This window comes from Ambystoma mexicanum, chromosome 2q (genome assembly GCF_040938575.1).
Source record: "Ambystoma mexicanum isolate Mex_15411 chromosome 2q, UKY_AmexF1_1, whole genome shotgun sequence".
NCBI lineage: Eukaryota > Metazoa > Chordata > Amphibia > Caudata > Ambystomatidae > Ambystoma > Ambystoma mexicanum.
The window spans coordinates 125,325,362-125,344,819 of record NC_090924.1 but is presented as its reverse complement, the minus strand read 5'-3'; the positions used below and the strand labels follow the sequence as shown (position 1 = coordinate 125,344,819).

At 47.4% G+C, this 19,458-nt stretch overlaps 13 non-coding genes across 13 annotated transcripts; all 13 read right to left on the bottom strand.

The window, feature by feature from the left end:
* Positions 1-28: 28 nt before the first annotated feature.
* On the bottom strand, positions 29-101 carry TRNAV-CAC (transfer RNA valine (anticodon CAC)). Its single transcript has one exon. It is a non-coding gene; the product is annotated as a tRNA-Val (tRNA).
* A 1,803-nt stretch (positions 102-1,904) lies between these two features.
* On the bottom strand, positions 1,905-1,977 carry TRNAV-CAC (transfer RNA valine (anticodon CAC)). The gene has a single exon. It is a non-coding gene; the product is annotated as a tRNA-Val (tRNA).
* Positions 1,978-3,780: 1,803 nt separating this feature from the next.
* On the bottom strand, positions 3,781-3,852 carry TRNAV-CAC (transfer RNA valine (anticodon CAC)). The gene has a single exon. It is a non-coding gene; the product is annotated as a tRNA-Val (tRNA).
* A 2,276-nt stretch (positions 3,853-6,128) lies between these two features.
* TRNAP-UGG (transfer RNA proline (anticodon UGG)) lies at positions 6,129-6,200 on the bottom strand. Its single transcript has one exon. It is a non-coding gene; the product is annotated as a tRNA-Pro (tRNA).
* A 1,311-nt stretch (positions 6,201-7,511) lies between these two features.
* TRNAV-CAC (transfer RNA valine (anticodon CAC)) lies at positions 7,512-7,584 on the bottom strand. The gene has a single exon. It is a non-coding gene; the product is annotated as a tRNA-Val (tRNA).
* A 420-nt stretch (positions 7,585-8,004) lies between these two features.
* Positions 8,005-8,076, bottom strand: TRNAP-UGG (transfer RNA proline (anticodon UGG)). The gene has a single exon. It is a non-coding gene; the product is annotated as a tRNA-Pro (tRNA).
* Positions 8,077-9,387: 1,311 nt separating this feature from the next.
* TRNAV-CAC (transfer RNA valine (anticodon CAC)) lies at positions 9,388-9,460 on the bottom strand. Its single transcript has one exon. It is a non-coding gene; the product is annotated as a tRNA-Val (tRNA).
* Positions 9,461-9,880: 420 nt separating this feature from the next.
* Positions 9,881-9,952, bottom strand: TRNAP-UGG (transfer RNA proline (anticodon UGG)). The gene has a single exon. It is a non-coding gene; the product is annotated as a tRNA-Pro (tRNA).
* A 1,311-nt stretch (positions 9,953-11,263) lies between these two features.
* Positions 11,264-11,336, bottom strand: TRNAV-CAC (transfer RNA valine (anticodon CAC)). The gene has a single exon. It is a non-coding gene; the product is annotated as a tRNA-Val (tRNA).
* Positions 11,337-13,139: 1,803 nt separating this feature from the next.
* On the bottom strand, positions 13,140-13,212 carry TRNAV-CAC (transfer RNA valine (anticodon CAC)). Its single transcript has one exon. It is a non-coding gene; the product is annotated as a tRNA-Val (tRNA).
* Positions 13,213-15,015: 1,803 nt separating this feature from the next.
* On the bottom strand, positions 15,016-15,087 carry TRNAV-CAC (transfer RNA valine (anticodon CAC)). Its single transcript has one exon. It is a non-coding gene; the product is annotated as a tRNA-Val (tRNA).
* Positions 15,088-18,732: 3,645 nt separating this feature from the next.
* TRNAV-CAC (transfer RNA valine (anticodon CAC)) lies at positions 18,733-18,805 on the bottom strand. Its single transcript has one exon. It is a non-coding gene; the product is annotated as a tRNA-Val (tRNA).
* A 420-nt stretch (positions 18,806-19,225) lies between these two features.
* TRNAP-UGG (transfer RNA proline (anticodon UGG)) lies at positions 19,226-19,297 on the bottom strand. Its single transcript has one exon. It is a non-coding gene; the product is annotated as a tRNA-Pro (tRNA).
* Between the last annotated feature and the right edge of the window lie 161 nt (positions 19,298-19,458).

Here is a 19,458-nt window from a genome sequence, read left to right as displayed (position 1 = left end):
CTATTTTGTGTAAAATGCCAGCAGAGAGTGTTTCTGCCCGGTCTCGAACCAGGGACCTTTCGCGTGTGAGGCGAACGTGATAACCACTACACTACAGAAACAGCTGCTTGCTCACCTTTGTAGGGACTGGGAGAACAGGTGCAAAGGGCAGTGCAAGTGGACCTGCTTAAAGACTAATCAAATGCCTTGCGCCTGAAGCTCACACAATCCAGCCTAAAACATACGTCCTATCAAGCATGCGCACATATACAAGTATGCCAGCTGAGGGCCTATGCAGCGTACAGAGGGAAGGACATATTTCCACTTTGAGATCGGACGGCCAAAACTCACAAGCAAATCAAGGAATGTTACTGAGAGCTAACAGAGAACACAAAGTGCTTGTCGCAAGGACATGGCACGCAAAGAGGTTCAGGAAGTGAATTGTTCATCGACTACTGCTTACCGAGAAAACCAGAGAGTCTGTCCAATGAAAATAACATTGAAAAAACAAAAAATAGGAGCTCAAGTTAACCACCTTGATTGGGCTCGTCCGCGATTTGAACCCGGGACCTCTCGCACCCAAAGCGAGAATCATACCCCTAGACCAACGAGCCACGGACCTTTGAGCATTTGACGGAATTGTCCTCAGCGTTTGCACCCCCCTTAGGATTCGAGGCCAAGAATGCCTATTCCTGAAGTTTGTTCCTGCCGCTGAAAGCCTTGTCGGTGTATGAGCCAAATGAATGCCCCAGTCGGCACGCTCTGACTGTCTTCACAGGTCTCCTCCTCATCCCGAAGGTTGGTGGCCCATTGACATCAGGGTGGAAGGTGCTTGCGATACACTGTTCCTTCCTTCCTTCCTTCCTTTATTCCTCTTATGCTGTTTATGTAATAAGAGGGGACGATACACAGAAGAGAGAAAGTGGCCCAACACACTAGACTAGCAGTCTTCTGATCAATCTGCAGCTGGCAAGGTGGGGGAGAGCCTTTATTTTGCACCTGCTGGGATCTGCATTGGCAGAAGCTCTGAGGGCTGGGCCTTTCCTTTTGCCTGTAAAAACAAAAAGCAGCCCTCCTCCCTCCAGCCCTGAGAGCATGGGCGTGACACTGGAAAAAGCAGCATCTCCCCTTTGGTAAAGATGACCATTGCACAGCTGCTCACTCAGAGCTCGATCGTGCTCGATCAGGCGAGATATATTTAGGTCACCAGCAAAGTCTGTTCTCTTTTCTTGCGTAGGGTGAGCATTCACAGAGCCCAGCTTCGTTGACAAGAGTGCAAAAGGTGTATACTAAAAGCTTTCTGCTTTACTTGAGCGCCATGGCCGTTATTATATTTTGGCTGCTCCAAGCAATCTCTGTCCAGCCGATGCAAATTTCCAGCTCAAATTTTCCCAGCACTCAAAAAGTCCCTCCTCCCGCCAGCTCTGCTTTCAGGAAGTTCAGCAGAAGCAGTCCAACTTCTGTTCCCACTTCAGAGGAAAAGCTTTCTCGGGCCAGAGAAAGCCAGGGAATCACTGTACCGGCAAGTGCATTTCTTACAACTGGTAATCCCTCAGAACACAGAAATGAAGAAGCTGTATATGAAAATGTATTATTTCTTTGGTACACTAACCTATGTAACTAATATGGACCATTTCAGAGGACGGAGCGGACCCAACTGTGATCCCAGAGACCCAAATACCCAGCAGTAGGGAAAATAAATCCTCTCTGTGCTCTGCAACATTACATACACAAAATGCAAGCGCGTGCATTTTTTTATTGGCCCCATATACAGAATACATGTGAGGATGCTTGCCTTCCCAGTGTATTTCTCAAGCTCTTGAGAGCATATGCTATTTCCATGGGAACGCAAATAAGTTCATACTTTACATTTGTGTGTGACAAAAGGGGAAAAAAACTATTTTGTGTAAAATGCCAGCAGAGAGTGTTTCTGCCCGGTCTCGAACCGGGGACCTTTCGCGTGTGAGGCGAACGTGATAACCACTACACTACAGAAACAGCTGCTTACTCACCTTTGTAGGGACTGGGAGAACAGGTGCAAAGGGCAGTGCAAGTGGACCTGCTTAAAGACTAATCAAATGCCTTGCGCCTGAAGCTCACACAATCCAGCCTAAAACATACGTCCTATCAAGCATGCGCACATATACAAGTATGCCAGCTGAGGGCCTATGCAGCGTACAGAGGGAAGGACATATTTCCACTTTGAGATCGGACGGCCAAAACTCACAAGCAAATCAAGGAATGTTACTGAGAGCTACCAGAGAACACAAAGTGCTTGTCGCAAGGACATGGCACGCAAAGAGGTTCAGGAAGTGAATTGTTCATCGACTACTGCTTACCGAGAAAACCAGAGAGTCTGTCCAATGAAAATAACATTGAAAAAACAAAAAATAGGAGCTCAAGTTAACCACCTTGATTGGGCTCATCCGGGATTTGAACCCCGGACCTCTCGCACCCAAAGCGAGAATCATACCCCTAGACCAACTAGCCACGGACCTTTGAGCATTTGACGGAATTGTCCTCAGCGTTTGCACCCCCCTTAGGATTCGAGGCCAAGAATGCCTATTCCTGAAGTTTGTTCCTGCCGCTGAAAGCCTTGTCGGTGTATGAGCCAAATGAATGCCCCAGTCGGCACGCTCTGACTGTCTTCACAGGTCTCCTCCTCATCCCGAAGGTTGGTGGCCCATTGACATCAGGGTGGAAGGTGCTTGCGATACACTGTTCCTTCCTTCCTTCCTTCCTTTATTCCTCTTATGCTGTTTATGTAATAAGAGGGGACGATACACAGAAGAGAGAAAGTGGCCCAACACACTAGACTAGCAGTCTTCTGATCAATCTGCAGCTGGCAAGGTGGGGGAGAGCCTTTATTTTGCACCTGCTGGGATCTGCATTGGCAGAAGCTCTGAGGGCTGGGCCTTTCCTTTTGCCTGTAAAAACAAAAAGCAGCCCTCCTCCCTCCAGCCCTGAGAGCATGGGCGTGACACTGGAAAAAGCAGCATCTCCCCTTTGGTAAAGATGACCATTGCACAGCTGCTCACTCAGAGCTCGATCGTGCTCGATCAGGCGAGATATATTTAGGTCACCAGCAAAGTCTGTTCTCTTTTCTTGCGTAGGGTGAGCATTCACAGAGCCCAGCTTCGTTGACAAGAGTGCAAAAGGTGTATACTAAAAGCTTTCTGCTTTACTTGAGCGCCATGGCCGTTATTATATTTTGGCTGCTCCAAGCAATCTCTGTCCAGCCGATGCAAATTTCCAGCTCAAATTTTCCCAGCACTCAAAAAGTCCCTCCTCCCGCCAGCTCTGCTTTCAGGAAGTTCAGCAGAAGCAGTCCAACTTCTGTTCCCACTTCAGAGGAAAAGCTTTCTCGGGCCAGAGAAAGCCAGGGAATCACTGTACCGGCAAGTGCATTTCTTACAACTGGTAATCCCTCAGAACACAGAAATGAAGAAGCTGTATATGAAAATGTATTATTTCTTTGGTACACTAACCTATGTAACTAATATGGACCATTTCAGAGGACGGAGCTGACCCAACTGTGATCCCAGAGACCCAAATACCCAGCAGTAGGGAAAATAAATCCTCTCTGTGCTCTGCAACATTACATACACAAAATACAAGCGCGTGCATTTTTTTATTAGCCCCATATACAGAATACATGTGAGGATGCTTGCCTTCCCAGTGTATTTCTCAAGCTCTTGAGAGCATATGCTATTTCCATGGGAACGCAAATAAGTTCATACTTTACATTTGTGTGTGACAAAAGGGGAAAAAAACTATTTTGTGTAAAATGCCAGCAGAGAGTGTTTCTGCCCGGTCTCGAACCGGGACCTTTCGCGTGTGAGGCGAACGTGATAACCACTACACTACAGAAACAGCTGCTTGCTCACCTTTGTAGGGACTGGGAGAACAGGTGCAAAGGGCAGTGCAAGTGGACCTGCTTAAAGACTAATCAAATGCCTTGCGCCTGAAGCTCACACAATCCAGCCTAAAACATACGTCCTATCAAGCATGCGCACATATACAAGTATGCCAGCTGAGGGCCTATGCAGCGTACAGAGGGAAGGACATATTTCCACTTTGAGATCGGACGGCCAAAACTCACAAGCAAATCAAGGAATGTTACTGAGAGCTAACAGAGAACACAAAGTGCTTGTCGCAAGGACATGGCACGCAAAGAGGTTCAGGAAGTGAATTGTTCATCGACTACTGCTTACCGAGAAAACCAGAGAGTCTGTCCAATGAAAATAACATTGAAAAAACAAAAAAAAGGAGCTCAAGTTAACCACCTTGATTGGGCTCGTCCCGGGACCTCTCGCACCCAAAGCGAGAATCATACCCCTAGACCAACGAGCCACGGTCCTTTGAGCATTTGACGGAATTGTCCTCAGCGTTTGCACCCCCCTTAGGATTCGAGGCCAAGAATGCCTATTCCTGAAGTTTGTTCCTGCCGCTGAAAGCCTTGTCGGTGTATGAGCCAAATGAATGCCCCAGTCGGCACGCTCTGACTGTCTTCACAGGTCTCCTCCTCATCCCGAAGGTTGGTGGCCCATTGACATCAGGGTGGAAGGTGCTTGCGATACACTGTTCCTTCCTTCCTTCCTTCCTTTATTCCTCTTATGCTGTTTATGTAATAAGAGGGGACGATACACAGAAGAGAGAAAGTGGCCCAACACACTAGACTAGCAGTCTTCTGATCAATCTGCAGCTGGCAAGGTGGGGGAGAGCCTTTATTTTGCACCTGCTGGGATCTGCATTGGCAGAAGCTCTGAGGGCTGGGCCTTTCCTTTTGCCTGTAAAAACAAAAAGCAGCCCTCCTCCCTCCAGCCCTGAGAGCATGGGCGTGACACTGGAAAAAGCAGCATCTCCCCTTTGGTAAAGATGACCATTGCACAGCTGCTCACTCAGAGCTCGATCGTGCTCGATCAGGCGAGATATATTTAGGTCACCAGCAAAGTCTGTTCTCTTTTCTTGCGTAGGGTGAGCATTCACAGAGCCCAGCTTCGTTGACAAGAGTGCAAAAGGTGTATACTAAAAGCTTTCTGCTTTACTTGAGCGCCATGGCCGTTATTATATTTTGGCTGCTCCAAGCAATCTCTGTCCAGCCGATGCAAATTTCCAGCTCAAATTTTCCCAGCACTCAAAAAGTCCCTCCTCCCGCCAGCTCTGCTTTCAGGAAGTTCAGCAGAAGCAGTCCAACTTCTGTTCCCACTTCAGAGGAAAAGCTTTCTCGGGCCAGAGAAAGCCAGGGAATCACTGTACCGGCAAGTGCATTTCTTACAACTGGTAATCCCTCAGAACACAGAAATGAAGAAGCTGTATATGAAAATGTATTATTTCTTTGGTACACTAACCTATGTAACTAATATGGACCATTTCAGAGGACGGAGCAGACCCAACTGTGATCCCAGAGACCCAAATACCCAGCAGTAGGGAAAATAAATCCTCTCTGTGCTCTGCAACATTACATACACAAAATGCAAGCGCGTGCATTTTTTTATTGGCCCCATATACAGAATACATGTGAGGATGCTTGCCTTCCCAGTGTATTTCTCAAGCTCTTGAGAGCATATGCTATTTCCATGGGAACGCAAATAAGTTCATACTTTACATTTGTGTGTGACAAAAGGGGAAAAAAACTATTTTGTGTAAAATGCCAGCAGAGAGTGTTTCTGCCCGGTCTCGACCTTTCGCGTGTGAGGCGAACGTGATAACCACTACACTACAGAAACAGCTGCTTACTCACCTTTGTAGGGACTGGGAGAACAGGTGCAAAGGGCAGTGCAAGTGGACCTGCTTAAAGACTAATCAAATGCCTTGCGCCTGAAGCTCACACAATCCAGCCTAAAACATACGTCCTATCAAGCATGCGCACATATACAAGTATGCCAGCTGAGGGCCTATGCAGCGTACAGAGGGAAGGACATATTTCCACTTTGAGATCGGACGGCCAAAACTCACAAGCAAATCAAGGAATGTTACTGAGAGCTAACAGAGAACACAAAGTGCTTGTCGCAAGGACATGGCACGCAAAGAGGTTCAGGAAGTGAATTGTTCATCGACTACTGCTTACCGAGAAAACCAGAGAGTCTGTCCAATGAAAATAACATTGAAAAAACAAAAAATAGGAGCTCAAGTTAACCACCTTGATTGGGCTCGTCCGGGATTTGAACCCGGGACCTCTCGCACCCAAAGCGAGAATCATACCCCTAGACCAACGAGCCACGGACCTTTGAGCATTTGACGGAATTGTCCTCAGCGTTTGCACCCCCCTTAGGATTCGAGGCCAAGAATGCCTATTCCTGAAGTTTGTTCCTGCCGCTGAAAGCCTTGTCGGTGTATGAGCCAAATGAATGCCCCAGTCGGCACGCTCTGACTGTCTTCACAGGTCTCCTCCTCATCCCGAAGGTTGGTGGCCCATTGACATCAGGGTGGAAGGTGCTTGCGATACACTGTTCCTTCCTTCCTTCCTTCCTTTATTCCTCTTATGCTGTTTATGTAATAAGAGGGGACGATACACAGAAGAGAGAAAGTGGCCCAACACACTAGACTAGCAGTCTTCTGATCAATCTGCAGCTGGCAAGGTGGGGGAGAGCCTTTATTTTGCACCTGCTGGGATCTGCATTGGCAGAAGCTCTGAGGGCTGGGCCTTTCCTTTTGCCTGTAAAAACAAAAAGCAGCCCTCCTCCCTCCAGCCCTGAGAGCATGGGCGTGACACTGGAAAAAGCAGCATCTCCCCTTTGGTAAAGATGACCATTGCACAGCTGCTCACTCAGAGCTCGATCGTGCTCGATCAGGCGAGATATATTTAGGTCACCAGCAAAGTCTGTTCTCTTTTCTTGCGTAGGGTGAGCATTCACAGAGCCCAGCTTCGTTGACAAGAGTGCAAAAGGTGTATACTAAAAGCTTTCTGCTTTACTTGAGCGCCATGGCCGTTATTATATTTTGGCTGCTCCAAGCAATCTCTGTCCAGCCGATGCAAATTTCCAGCTCAAATTTTCCCAGCACTCAAAAAGTCCCTCCTCCCGCCAGCTCTGCTTTCAGGAAGTTCAGCAGAAGCAGTCCAACTTCTGTTCCCACTTCAGAGGAAAAGCTTTCTCGGGCCAGAGAAAGCCAGGGAATCACTGTACCGGCAAGTGCATTTCTTACAACTGGTAATCCCTCAGAACACAGAAATGAAGAAGCTGTATATGAAAATGTATTATTTCTTTGGTACACTAACCTATGTAACTAATATGGACCATTTCAGAGGACGGAGCGGACCCAACTGTGATCCCAGAGACCCAAATACCCAGCAGTAGGGAAAATAAATCCTCTCTGTGCTCTGCAACATTACATACACAAAATGCAAGCGCGTGCATTTTTTTATTGGCCCCATATACAGAATACATGTGAGGATGCTTGCCTTCCCAGTGTATTTCTCAAGCTCTTGAGAGCATATGCTATTTCCATGGGAACGCAAATAAGTTCATACTTTACATTTGTGTGTGACAAAAGGGGAAAAAAACGATTTTGTGTAAAATGCCAGCAGAGAGTGTTTCTGCCCGGTCTCGAACCGGGGACCTTTCGCGTGTGAGGCGAACGTGATAACCACTACACTACAGAAACAGCTGCTTGCTCACCTTTGTAGGGACTGGGAGAACAGGTGCAAAGGGCAGTGCAAGTGGACCTGCTTAAAGACTAATCAAATGCCTTGCGCCTGAAGCTCACACAATCCAGCCTAAAACATACGTCCTATCAAGCATGCGCACATATACAAGTATGCCAGCTGAGGGCCTATGCAGCGTACAGAGGGAAGGACATATTTCCACTTTGAGATCGGACGGCCAAAACTCACAAGCAAATCAAGGAATGTTACTGAGAGCTAACAGAGAACACAAAGTGCTTGTCGCAAGGACATGGCACACAAAGAGGTTCAGGAAGTGAATTGTTCATCGACTACTGCTTACCGAGAAAACCAGAGAGTCTGTCCAATGAAAATAACATTGAAAAAACAAAAAAAAGGAGCTCAAGTTAACCACCTTGATTGGGCTCGTCCGGGATTTGAACCCGGGACCTCTCGCACCCAAAGCGAGAATCATACCCCTAGACCAACGAGCCACGGTCCTTTGAGCATTTGACGGAATTGTCCTCAGCGTTTGCACCCCCCTTAGGATTCGAGGCCAAGAATGCCTATTCCTGAAGTTTGTTCCTGCCGCTGAAAGCCTTGTCGGTGTATGAGCCAAATGAATGCCCCAGTCGGCACGCTCTGACTGTCTTCACAGGTCTCCTCCTCATCCCGAAGGTTGGTGGCCCATTGACATCAGGGTGGAAGGTGCTTGCGATACACTGTTCCTTCCTTCCTTCCTTCCTTTATTCCTCTTATGCTGTTTATGTAATAAGAGGGGACGATACACAGAAGAGAGAAAGTGGCCCAACACACTAGACTAGCAGTCTTTTGATCAATCTGCAGCTGGCAAGGTGGGGGAGAGCCTTTATTTTGCACCTGCTGGGATCTGCATTGGCAGAAGCTCTGAGGGCTGGGCTTTTCCTTTTGCCTGTACAAACAAAAAGCAGCCCTCCTCCCTCCAGCCCTGAGAGCATGGGCGTGACACTGGAAAAAGCAGCATCTCCCATTTGGTAAAGATGACCATTGTACAGCTGCTCACTCAGAGCTCGATCGTGCTCGATCAGGCGAGATATATTTAGGTCACCAGCAAAGTCTGTTCTCTTTTCTTGCGTAGGGTGAGCATTCACAGAGCCCAGCTTCGTTGACAAGAGTGCAAAAGGTGTATACTAAAAGCTTTCTGCTTTACTTGAGCGCCATGGCCGTTATTATATTTTGGCTGCTCCAAGCAATCTCTGTCCAGCCGATGCAAATTTCCAGCTCAAATTTTCCCAGCACTCAAAAAGTCCCTCCTCCCGCCAGCTCTGCTTTCAGGAAGTTCAGCAGAAGCAGTCCAACTTCTGTTCCCACTTCAGAGGAAAAGCTTTCTCGGGCCAGAGAAAGCCAGGGAATCACTGTACCGGCAAGTGCATTTCTTACAACTGGTAATCCCTCAGAACACAGAAATGAAGAAGCTGTATATGAAAATGTATTATTTCTTTGGTACACTAACCTATGTAACTAATATGGACCATTTCAGAGGACGGAGCGGACCCAACTGTGATCCCAGAGACCCAAATACCCAGCAGTAGGGAAAATAAATCCTCTCTGTGCTCTGCAACATTACATACACAAAATGCAAGCGCGTGCATTTTTTTATTGGCCCCATATACAGAATACATGTGAGGATGCTTGCCTTCCCAGTGTATTTCTCAAGCTCTTGAGAGCATATGCTATTTCCATGGGAACGCAAATAAGTTCATACTTTACATTTGTGTGTGACAAAAGGGGAAAAAAACTATTTTGTGTAAAATGCCAGCAGAGAGTGTTTCTGCCCGGTCTCGAACCGGGGACCTTTCGCGTGTGAGGCGAACGTGATAACCACTACACTACAGAAACAGCTGCTTGCTCACTTTTGTAGGGACTGGGAGAACAGGTGCAAAGGGCAGTGCAAGTGGACCTGCTTAAAGACTAATCAAATGCCTTGCGCCTGAAGCTCACACAATCCAGCCTAAAACATACGTCCTATCAAGCATGCGCACATATACAAGTATGCCAGCTGAGGGCCTATGCAGCGTACAGAGGGAAGGACATATTTCCACTTTGAGATCGGACGGCCAAAACTCACAAGCAAATCAAGGAATGTTACTGAGAGCTAACAGAGAACACAAAGTGCTTGTCGCAAGGACATGGCACGCAAAGAGGTTCAGGAAGTGAATTGTTCATCGACTACTGCTTACAGAGAAAACCAGAGAGTCTGTCCAATGAAAATAACATTGAAAAAACAAAAAAAAGGAGCTCAAGTTAACCACCTTGATTGGGCTCGTCCGGGATTTGAACCCAGGACCTCTCGCACCCAAAGCGAGAATCATACCCCTAGACCAACGAGCCACGGTCCTTTGAGCATTTGACGGAATTGTCCTCAGCGTTTGCACCCCCCTTAGGATTCGAGGCCAAGAATGCCTATTCCTGAAGTTTGTTCCTGCCGCTGAAAGCCTTGTCGGTGTATGAGCCAAATGAATGCCCCAGTCGGCACGCTCTGACTGTCTTCACAGGTCTCCTCCTCATCCCGAAGGTTGGTGGCCCATTGACATCAGGGTGGAAGGTGCTTGCGATACACTGTTCCTTCCTTCCTTCCTTCCTTTATTCCTCTTATGCTGTTTATGTAATAAGAGGGGACGATACACAGAAGAGAGAAAGTGGCCCAACACACTAGACTAGCAGTCTTCTGATCAATCTGCAGCTGGCAAGGTGGGGGAGAGCCTTTATTTTGCACCTGCTGGGATCTGCATTGGCAGAAGCTCTGAGGGCTGGGCCTTTCCTTTTGCCTGTAAAAACAAAAAGCAGCCCTCCTCCCTCCAGCCCTGAGAGCATGGGCGTGACACTGGAAAAAGCAGCATCTCCCCTTTGGTAAAGATGACGATTGCACAGCTGCTCACTCAGAGCTCGATCGTGCTCGATCAGGCGAGATATATTTAGGTCACCAGCAAAGTCTGTTCTCTTTTCTTGCGTAGGGTGAGCATTCACAGAGCCCAGCTTCGTTGACAAGAGTGCAAAAGGTGTATACTAAAAGCTTTCTGCTTTACTTGAGCGCCATGGCCGTTATTATATTTTGGCTGCTCCAAGCAATCTCTGTCCAGCCGATGCAAATTTCCAGCTCAAATTTTCCCAGCACTCAAAAAGTCCCTCCTCCCGCCAGCTCTGCTTTCAGGAAGTTCAGCAGAAGCAGTCCAACTTCTGTTCCCACTTCAGAGGAAAAGCTTTCTCGGGCCAGAGAAAGCCAGGGAATCACTGTACCGGCAAGTGCATTTCTTACAACTGGTAATCCCTCAGAACACAGAAATGAAGAAGCTGTATATGAAAATGTATTATTTCTTTGGTACACTAACCTATGTAACTAATATGGACCATTTCAGAGGACGGAGCGGACCCAACTGTGATCCCAGAGACCCAAATACCCAGCAGTAGGGAAAATAAATCCTCTCTGTGCTCTGCAACATTACATACACAAAATGCAAGCGCGTGCATTTTTTTATTGGCCCCATATACAGAATACATGTGAGGATGCTTGCCTTCCCAATGTATTTCTCAAGCTCTTGAGAGCATATGCTATTTCCATGGGAACGCAAATAAATTCATACTTTACATTTGTGTGTGACAAAAGGGGAAAAAAACTATTTTGTGTAAAATGCCAGCAGAGAGTGTTTCTGCCCGGTCTCGAACCAGGGACCTTTCGCGTGTGAGGCGAACGTGATAACCACTACACTACAGAAACAGCTGCTTGCTCACCTTTGTAGGGACTGGGAGAACAGGTGCAAAGGGCAGTGCAAGTGGACCTGCTTAAAGACTAATCAAATGCCTTGCGCCTGAAGCTCACACAATCCAGCCTAAAACATACGTCCTATCAAGCATGCGCACATATACAAGTATGCCAGCTGAGGGCCTATGCAGCGTACAGAGGGAAGGACATATTTCCACTTTGAGATCGGACGGCCAAAACTCACAAGCAAATCAAGGAATGTTACTGAGAGCTAACAGAGAACACAAAGTGCTTGTCGCAAGGACATGGCACGCAAAGAGGTTCAGGAAGTGAATTGTTCATCGACTACTGCTTACCGAGAAAACCAGAGAGTCTGTCCAATGAAAATAACATTGAAAAAACAAAAAATAGGAGCTCAAGTTAACCACCTTGATTGGGCTCGTCCGCGATTTGAACCCGGGACCTCTCGCACCCAAAGCGAGAATCATACCCCTAGACCAACGAGCCACGGACCTTTGAGCATTTGACGGAATTGTCCTCAGCGTTTGCACCCCCCTTAGGATTTGAGGCCAAGAATGCCTATTCCTGAAGTTTGTTCCTGCCGCTGAAAGCCTTGTCGGTGTATGAGCCAAATGAATGCCCCAGTCGGCACGCTCTGACTGTCTTCACAGGTCTCCTCCTCATCCCGAAGGTTGGTGGCCCATTGACATCAGGGTGGAAGGTGCTTGCGATACACTGTTCCTTCCTTCCTTCCTTCCTTTATTCCTCTTATGCTGTTTATGTAATAAGAGGGGACGATACACAGAAGAGAGAAAGTGGCCCAACACACTAGACTAGCAGTCTTCTGATCAATCTGCAGCTGGCAAGGTGGGGGAGAGCCTTTATTTTGCACCTGCTGGGATCTGCATTGGCAGAAGCTCTGAGGGCTGGGCCTTTCCTTTTGCCTGTAAAAACAAAAAGCAGCCCTCCTCCCTCCAGCCCTGAGAGCATGGGCGTGACACTGGAAAAAGCAGCATCTCCCCTTTGGTAAAGATGACCATTGCACAGCTGCTCACTCAGAGCTCGATCGTGCTCGATCAGGCGAGATATATTTAGGTCACCAGCAAAGTCTGTTCTCTTTTCTTGCGTAGGGTGAGCATTCACAGAGCCCAGCTTCGTTGACAAGAGTGCAAAAGGTGTATACTAAAAGCTTTCTGCTTTACTTGAGCGCCATGGCCGTTATTATATTTTGGCTGCTCCAAGCAATCTCTGTCCAGCCGATGCAAATTTCCAGCTCAAATTTTCCCAGCACTCAAAAAGTCCCTCCTCCCGCCAGCTCTGCTTTCAGGAAGTTCAGCAGAAGCAGTCCAACTTCTGTTCCCACTTCAGAGGAAAAGCTTTCTCGGGCCAGAGAAAGCCAGGGAATCACTGTACCGGCAAGTGCATTTCTTACAACTGGTAATCCCTCAGAACACAGAAATGAAGAAGCTGTATATGAAAATGTATTATTTCTTTGGTACACTAACCTATGTAACTAATATGGACCATTTCAGAGGACGGAGCGGACCCAACTGTGATCCCAGAGACCCAAATACCCAGCAGTAGGGAAAATAAATCCTCTCTGTGCTCTGCAACATTACATACACAAAATGCAAGCGCGTGCATTTTTTTATTGGCCCCATATACAGAATACATGTGAGGATGCTTGCCTTCCCAGTGTATTTCTCAAGCTCTTGAGAGCATATGCTATTTCCATGGGAACGCAAATAAGTTCATACTTTACATTTGTGTGTGACAAAAGGGGAAAAAAACTATTTTGTGTAAAATGCCAGCAGAGAGTGTTTCTGCCCGGTCTCGAACCGGGGACCTTTCGCGTGTGAGGCGAACGTGATAACCACTACACTACAGAAACAGCTGCTTACTCACCTTTGTAGGGACTGGGAGAACAGGTGCAAAGGGCAGTGCAAGTGGACCTGCTTAAAGACTAATCAAATGCCTTGCGCCTGAAGCTCACACAATCCAGCCTAAAACATACGTCCTATCAAGCATGCGCACATATACAAGTATGCCAGCTGAGGGCCTATGCAGCGTACAGAGGGAAGGACATATTTCCACTTTGAGATCGGACGGCCAAAACTCACAAGCAAATCAAGGAATGTTACTGAGAGCTACCAGAGAACACAAAGTGCTTGTCGCAAGGACATGGCACGCAAAGAGGTTCAGGAAGTGAATTGTTCATCGACTACTGCTTACCGAGAAAACCAGAGAGTCTGTCCAATGAAAATAACATTGAAAAAACAAAAAATAGGAGCTCAAGTTAATCACCTTGATTGGGCTCATCCGGGATTTGAACCCGGGACCTCTCGCACCCAAAGCGAGAATCATACCCCTAGACCAACTAGCCACGGACCTTTGAGCATTTGACGGAATTGTCCTCAGCGTTTGCACCCCCCATAGGATTCGAGGCCAAGAATGCCTATTCCTGAAGTTTGTTCCTGCCGCTGAAAGCCTTGTCGGTGTATGAGCCAAATGAATGCCCCAGTCGGCACGCTCTGACTGTCTTCACAGGTCTCCTCCTCATCCCGAAGGTTGGTGGCCCATTGACATCAGGGTGGAAGGTGCTTGCGATACACTGTTCCTTCCTTCCTTCCTTCCTTTATTCCTCTTATGCTGTTTATGTAATAAGAGGGGACGATACACAGAAGAGAGAAAGTGGCCCAACACACTAGACTAGCAGTCTTCTGATCAATCTGCAGCTGGCAAGGTGGGGGAGAGCCTTTATTTTGCACCTGCTGGGATCTGCATTGGCAGAAGCTCTGAGGGCTGGGCCTTTCCTTTTGCCTGTAAAAACAAAAAGCAGCCCTCCTCCCTCCAGCCCTGAGAGCATGGGCGTGACACTGGAAAAAGCAGCATCTCCCCTTTGGTAAAGATGACCATTGCACAGCTGCTCACTCAGAGCTCGATCGTGCTCGATCAGGCGAGATATATTTAGGTCACCAGCAAAGTCTGTTCTCTTTTCTTGCGTAGGGTGAGCATTCACAGAGCCCAGCTTCGTTGACAAGAGTGCAAAAGGTGTATACTAAAAGCTTTCTGCTTTACTTGAGCGCCATGGCCGTTATTATATTTTGGCTGCTCCAAGCAATCTCTGTCCAGCCGATGCAAATTTCCAGCTCAAATTTTCCCAGCACTCAAAAAGTCCCTCCTCCCGCCAGCTCTGCTTTCAGGAAGTTCAGCAGAAGCAGTCCAACTTCTGTTCCCACTTCAGAGGAAAAGCTTTCTCGGGCCAGAGAAAGCCAGGGAATCACTGTACCGGCAAGTGCATTTCTTACAACTGGTAATCCCTCAGAACACAGAAATGAAGAAGCTGTATATGAAAATGTATTATTTCTTTGGTACACTAACCTATGTAACTAATATGGACCATTTCAGAGGACGGAGCTGACCCAACTGTGATCCCAGAGACCCAAATACCCAGCAGTAGGGAAAATAAATCCTCTCTGTGCTCTGCAACATTACATACACAAAATACAAGCGCGTGCATTTTTTTATTAGCCCCATATACAGAATACATGTGAGGATGCTTGCCTTCCCAGTGTATTTCTCAAGCTCTTGAGAGCATATGCTATTTCCATGGGAACGCAAATAAGTTCATACTTTACATTTGTGTGTGACAAAAGGGGAAAAAAACTATTTTGTGTAAAATGCCAGCAGAGAGTGTTTCTGCCCGGTCTCGAACCGGGACCTTTCGCGTGTGAGGCGAACGTGATAACCACTACACTACAGAAACAGCTGCTTGCTCACCTTTGTAGGGACTGGGAGAACAGGTGCAAAGGGCAGTGCAAGTGGACCTGCTTAAAGACTAATCAAATGCCTTGCGCCTGAAGCTCACACAATCCAGCCTAAAACATACGTCCTATCAAGCATGCGCACATATACAAGTATGCCAGCTGAGGGCCTATGCAGCGTACAGAGGGAAGGACATATTTCCACTTTGAGATCGGACGGCCAAAACTCACAAGCAAATCAAGGAATGTTACTGAGAGCTAACAGAGAACACAAAGTGCTTGTCGCAAGGACATGGCACGCAAAGAGGTTCAGGAAGTGAATTGTTCATCGACTACTGCTTACCGAGAAAACCAGAGAGTCTGTCCAATGAAAATAACATTGAAAAAACAAAAAAAAGGAGCTCAAGTTAACCACCTTGATTGGGCTCGTCCCGGGACCTCTCGCACCCAAAGCGAGAATCATACCCCTAGACCAACGAGCCACGGTCCTTTGAGCATTTGACGGAATTGTCCTCAGCGTTTGCACCCCCCTTAGGATTCGAGGCCAAGAATGCCTATTCCTGAAGTTTGTTCCTGCCGCTGAAAGCCTTGTCGGTGTATGAGCCAAATGAATGCCCCAGTCGGCACGCTCTGACTGTCTTCACAGGTCTCCTCCTCATCCCGAAGGTTGGTGGCCCATTGACATCAGGGTGGAAGGTGCTTGCGATACACTGTTCCTTCCTTCCTTCCTTCCTTTATTCCTCTTATGCTGTTTATGTAATAAGAGGGGACGATACACAGAAGAGAGAAAGTGGCCCAACACACTAGACTAGCAGTCTTCTGATCAATCTGCAGCTGGCAAGGTGGGGGAGAGCCTTTATTTTGCACCTGCTGGGATCTGCATTGGCAGAAGCTCTGAGGGCTGGGCCTTTCCTTTTGCCTGTAAAAACAAAAAGCAGCCCTCCTCCCTCCAGCCCTGAGAGCATGGGCGTGACACTGGAAAAAGCAGCATCTCCCCTTTGGTAAAGATGACCATTGCACAGCTGCTCACTCAGAGCTCGATCGTGCTCGATCAGGCGAGATATATTTAGGTCACCAGCAAAGTCTGTTCTCTTTTCTTGCGTAGGGTGAGCATTCACAGAGCCCAGCTTCGTTGACAAGAGTGCAAAAGGTGTATACTAAAAGCTTTCTGCTTTACTTGAGCGCCATGGCCGTTATTATATTTTGGCTGCTCCAAGCAATCTCTGTCCAGCCGATGCAAATTTCCAGCTCAAATTTTCCCAGCACTCAAAAAGTCCCTCCTCCCGCCAGCTCTGCTTTCAGGAAGTTCAGCAGAAGCAGTCCAACTTCTGTTCCCACTTCAGAGGAAAAGCTTTCTCGGGCCAGAGAAAGCCAGGGAATCACTGTACCGGCAAGTGCATTTCTTACAACTGGTAATCCCTCAGAACACAGAAATGAAGAAGCTGTATATGAAAATGTATTATTTCTTTGGTACACTAACCTATGTAACTAATATGGACCATTTCAGAGGACGGAGCAGACCCAACTGTGATCCCAGAGACCCAAATACCCAGCAGTAGGGAAAATAAATCCTCTCTGTGCTCTGCAACATTACATACACAAAATGCAAGCGCGTGCATTTTTTTATTGGCCCCATATACAGAATACATGTGAGGATGCTTGCCTTCCCAGTGTATTTCTCAAGCTCTTGAGAGCATATGCTATTTCCATGGGAACGCAAATAAGTTCATACTTTACATTTGTGTGTGACAAAAGGGGAAAAAAACTATTTTGTGTAAAATGCCAGCAGAGAGTGTTTCTGCCCGGTCTCGACCTTTCGCGTGTGAGGCGAACGTGATAACCACTACACTACAGAAACAGCTGCTTACTCACCTTTGTAGGGACTGGGAGAACAGGTGCAAAGGGCAGTGCAAGTGGACCTGCTTAAAGACTAATCAAATGCCTTGCGCCTGAAGCTCACACAATCCAGCCTAAAACATACGTCCTATCAAGCATGCGCACATATACAAGTATGCCAGCTGAGGGCCTATGCAGCGTACAGAGGGAAGGACATATTTCCACTTTGAGATCGGACGGCCAAAACTCACAAGCAAATCAAGGAATGTTACTGAGAGCTAACAGAGAACACAAAGTGCTTGTCGCAAGGACATGGCACGCAAAGAGGTTCAGGAAGTGAATTGTTCATCGACTACTGCTTACCGAGAAAACCAGAGAGTCTGTCCAATGAAAATAACATTGAAAAAACAAAAAATAGGAGCTCAAGTTAACCACCTTGATTGGGCTCGTCCGGGCCTCTCGCACCCAAAGCGAGAATCATACCCCTAGACCAACGAGCCCCGGACCTTTGAGCATTTGACGGAATTGTCCTCAGCGTTTGCACCCCCCTTAGGATTCGAGGCCAAGAATGCCTATTCCTGAAGTTTGTTCCTGCCGCTGAAAGCCTTGTCGGTGTATGAGCCAAATGAATGCCCCAGTCGGCACGCTCTGACTGTCTTCACAGGTCTCCTCCTCATCCCGAAGGTTGGTGGCCCATTGACATCAGGGTGGAAGGTGCTTGCGATACACTGTTCCTTCCTTCCTTCCTTCCTTTATTCCTCTTATGCTGTTTATGTAATAAGAGGGGACGATACACAGAAGAGAGAAAGTGGCCCAACACACTAGACTAGCAGTCTTCTGATCAATCTGCAGCTGGCAAGGTGGGGGAGAGCCTTTATTTTGCACCTGCTGGGATCTGCATTGGCAGAAGCTCTGAGGGCTGGGCCTTTCCTTTTGCCTGTAAAAACAAAAAGCAGCCCTCCTCCCTCCAGCCCTGAGAGCATGGGCGTGACACTGGAAAAAGCAGCATCTCCCCTTTGGTAAAGATGACCATTGCACAGCTGCTCACTCAGAGCTCGATCGTGCTCGATCAGGCGAGATATATTTAGGTCACCAGCAAAGTCTGTTCTCTTTTCTTGCGTAGGGTGAGCATTCACAGAGCCCAGCTTCGTTGACAAGAGTGCAAAAGGTGTATACTAAAAGCTTTCTGCTTTACTTGAGCGCCATGGCCGTTATTATATTTTGGCTGCTCCAAGCAATCTCTGTCCAGCCGATGCAAATTTCCAGCTCAAATTTTCCCAGCACTCAAAAAGTCCCTCCTCCCGCCAGCTCTGCTTTCAGGAAGTTCAGCAGAAGCAGTCCAACTTCTGTTCCCACTTCAGAGGAAAAGCTTTCTCGGGCCAGAGAAAGCCAGGGAATCACTGTACCGGCAAGTGCATTTCTTACAACTGGTAATCCCTCAGAACACAGAAATGAAGAAGCTGTATATGAAAATGTATTATTTCTTTGGTACACTAACCTATGTAACTAATATGGACCATTTCAGAGGACGGAGCGGACCCAACTGTGATCCCAGAGACCCAAATACCCAGCAGTAGGGAAAATAAATCCTCTCTGTGCTCTGCAACATTACATACACAAAATGCAAGCGCGTGCATTTTTTTATTGGCCCCATATACAGAATACATGTGAGGATGCTTGCCTTCCCAGTGTATTTCTCAAGCTCTTGAGAGCATATGCTATTTCCATGGGAACGCAAATAAGTTCATACTTTACATTTGTGTGTGACAAAAGGGGAAAAAAACTATTTTGTGTAAAATGCCAGCAGAGAGTGTTTCTGCCCGGTCTCGAACCGGGGACCTTTCGCGTGTGAGGCGAACGTGATAACCACTACACTACAGAAACAGCTGCTTGCTCACCTTTGTAGGGACTGGGAGAACAGGTGCAAAGGGCAGTGCAAGTGGACCTGCTTAAAGACTAATCAAATGCCTTGCGCCTGAAGCTCACACAATCCAGCCTAAAACATACGTCCTATCAAGCATGCGCACATATACAAGTATGCCAGCTGAGGGCCTATGCAGCGTACAGAGGGAAGGACATATTTCCACTTTGAGATCGGACGGCCAAAACTCACAAGCAAATCAAGGAATGTTACTGAGAGCTAACAGAGAACACAAAGTGCTTGTCGCAAGGACATGGCACGCAAAGAGGTTCAGGAAGTGAATTGTTCATCGACTACTGCTTACCGAGAAAACCAGAGAGTCTGTCCAATGAAAATAACATTGAAAAAACAAAAAATAGGAGCTCAAGTTAACCACCTTGATTGGGCTCGTCCGTGATTTGAACCCGGGACCTCTCGCACCCAAAGCGAGAATCATACCCCTAGACCAACGAGCCACGGACCTTTGAGCATTTGACGGAATTGTCCTCAGCGTTTGCACCCCCCTTAGGATTCGAGGCCAAGAATGCCTATTCCTGAAGTTTGTTCCTGCCGCTGAAAGCCTTGTCGGTGTATGAGCCAAATGAATGCCCCAGTCGGCACGCTCTGACTGTCTTCA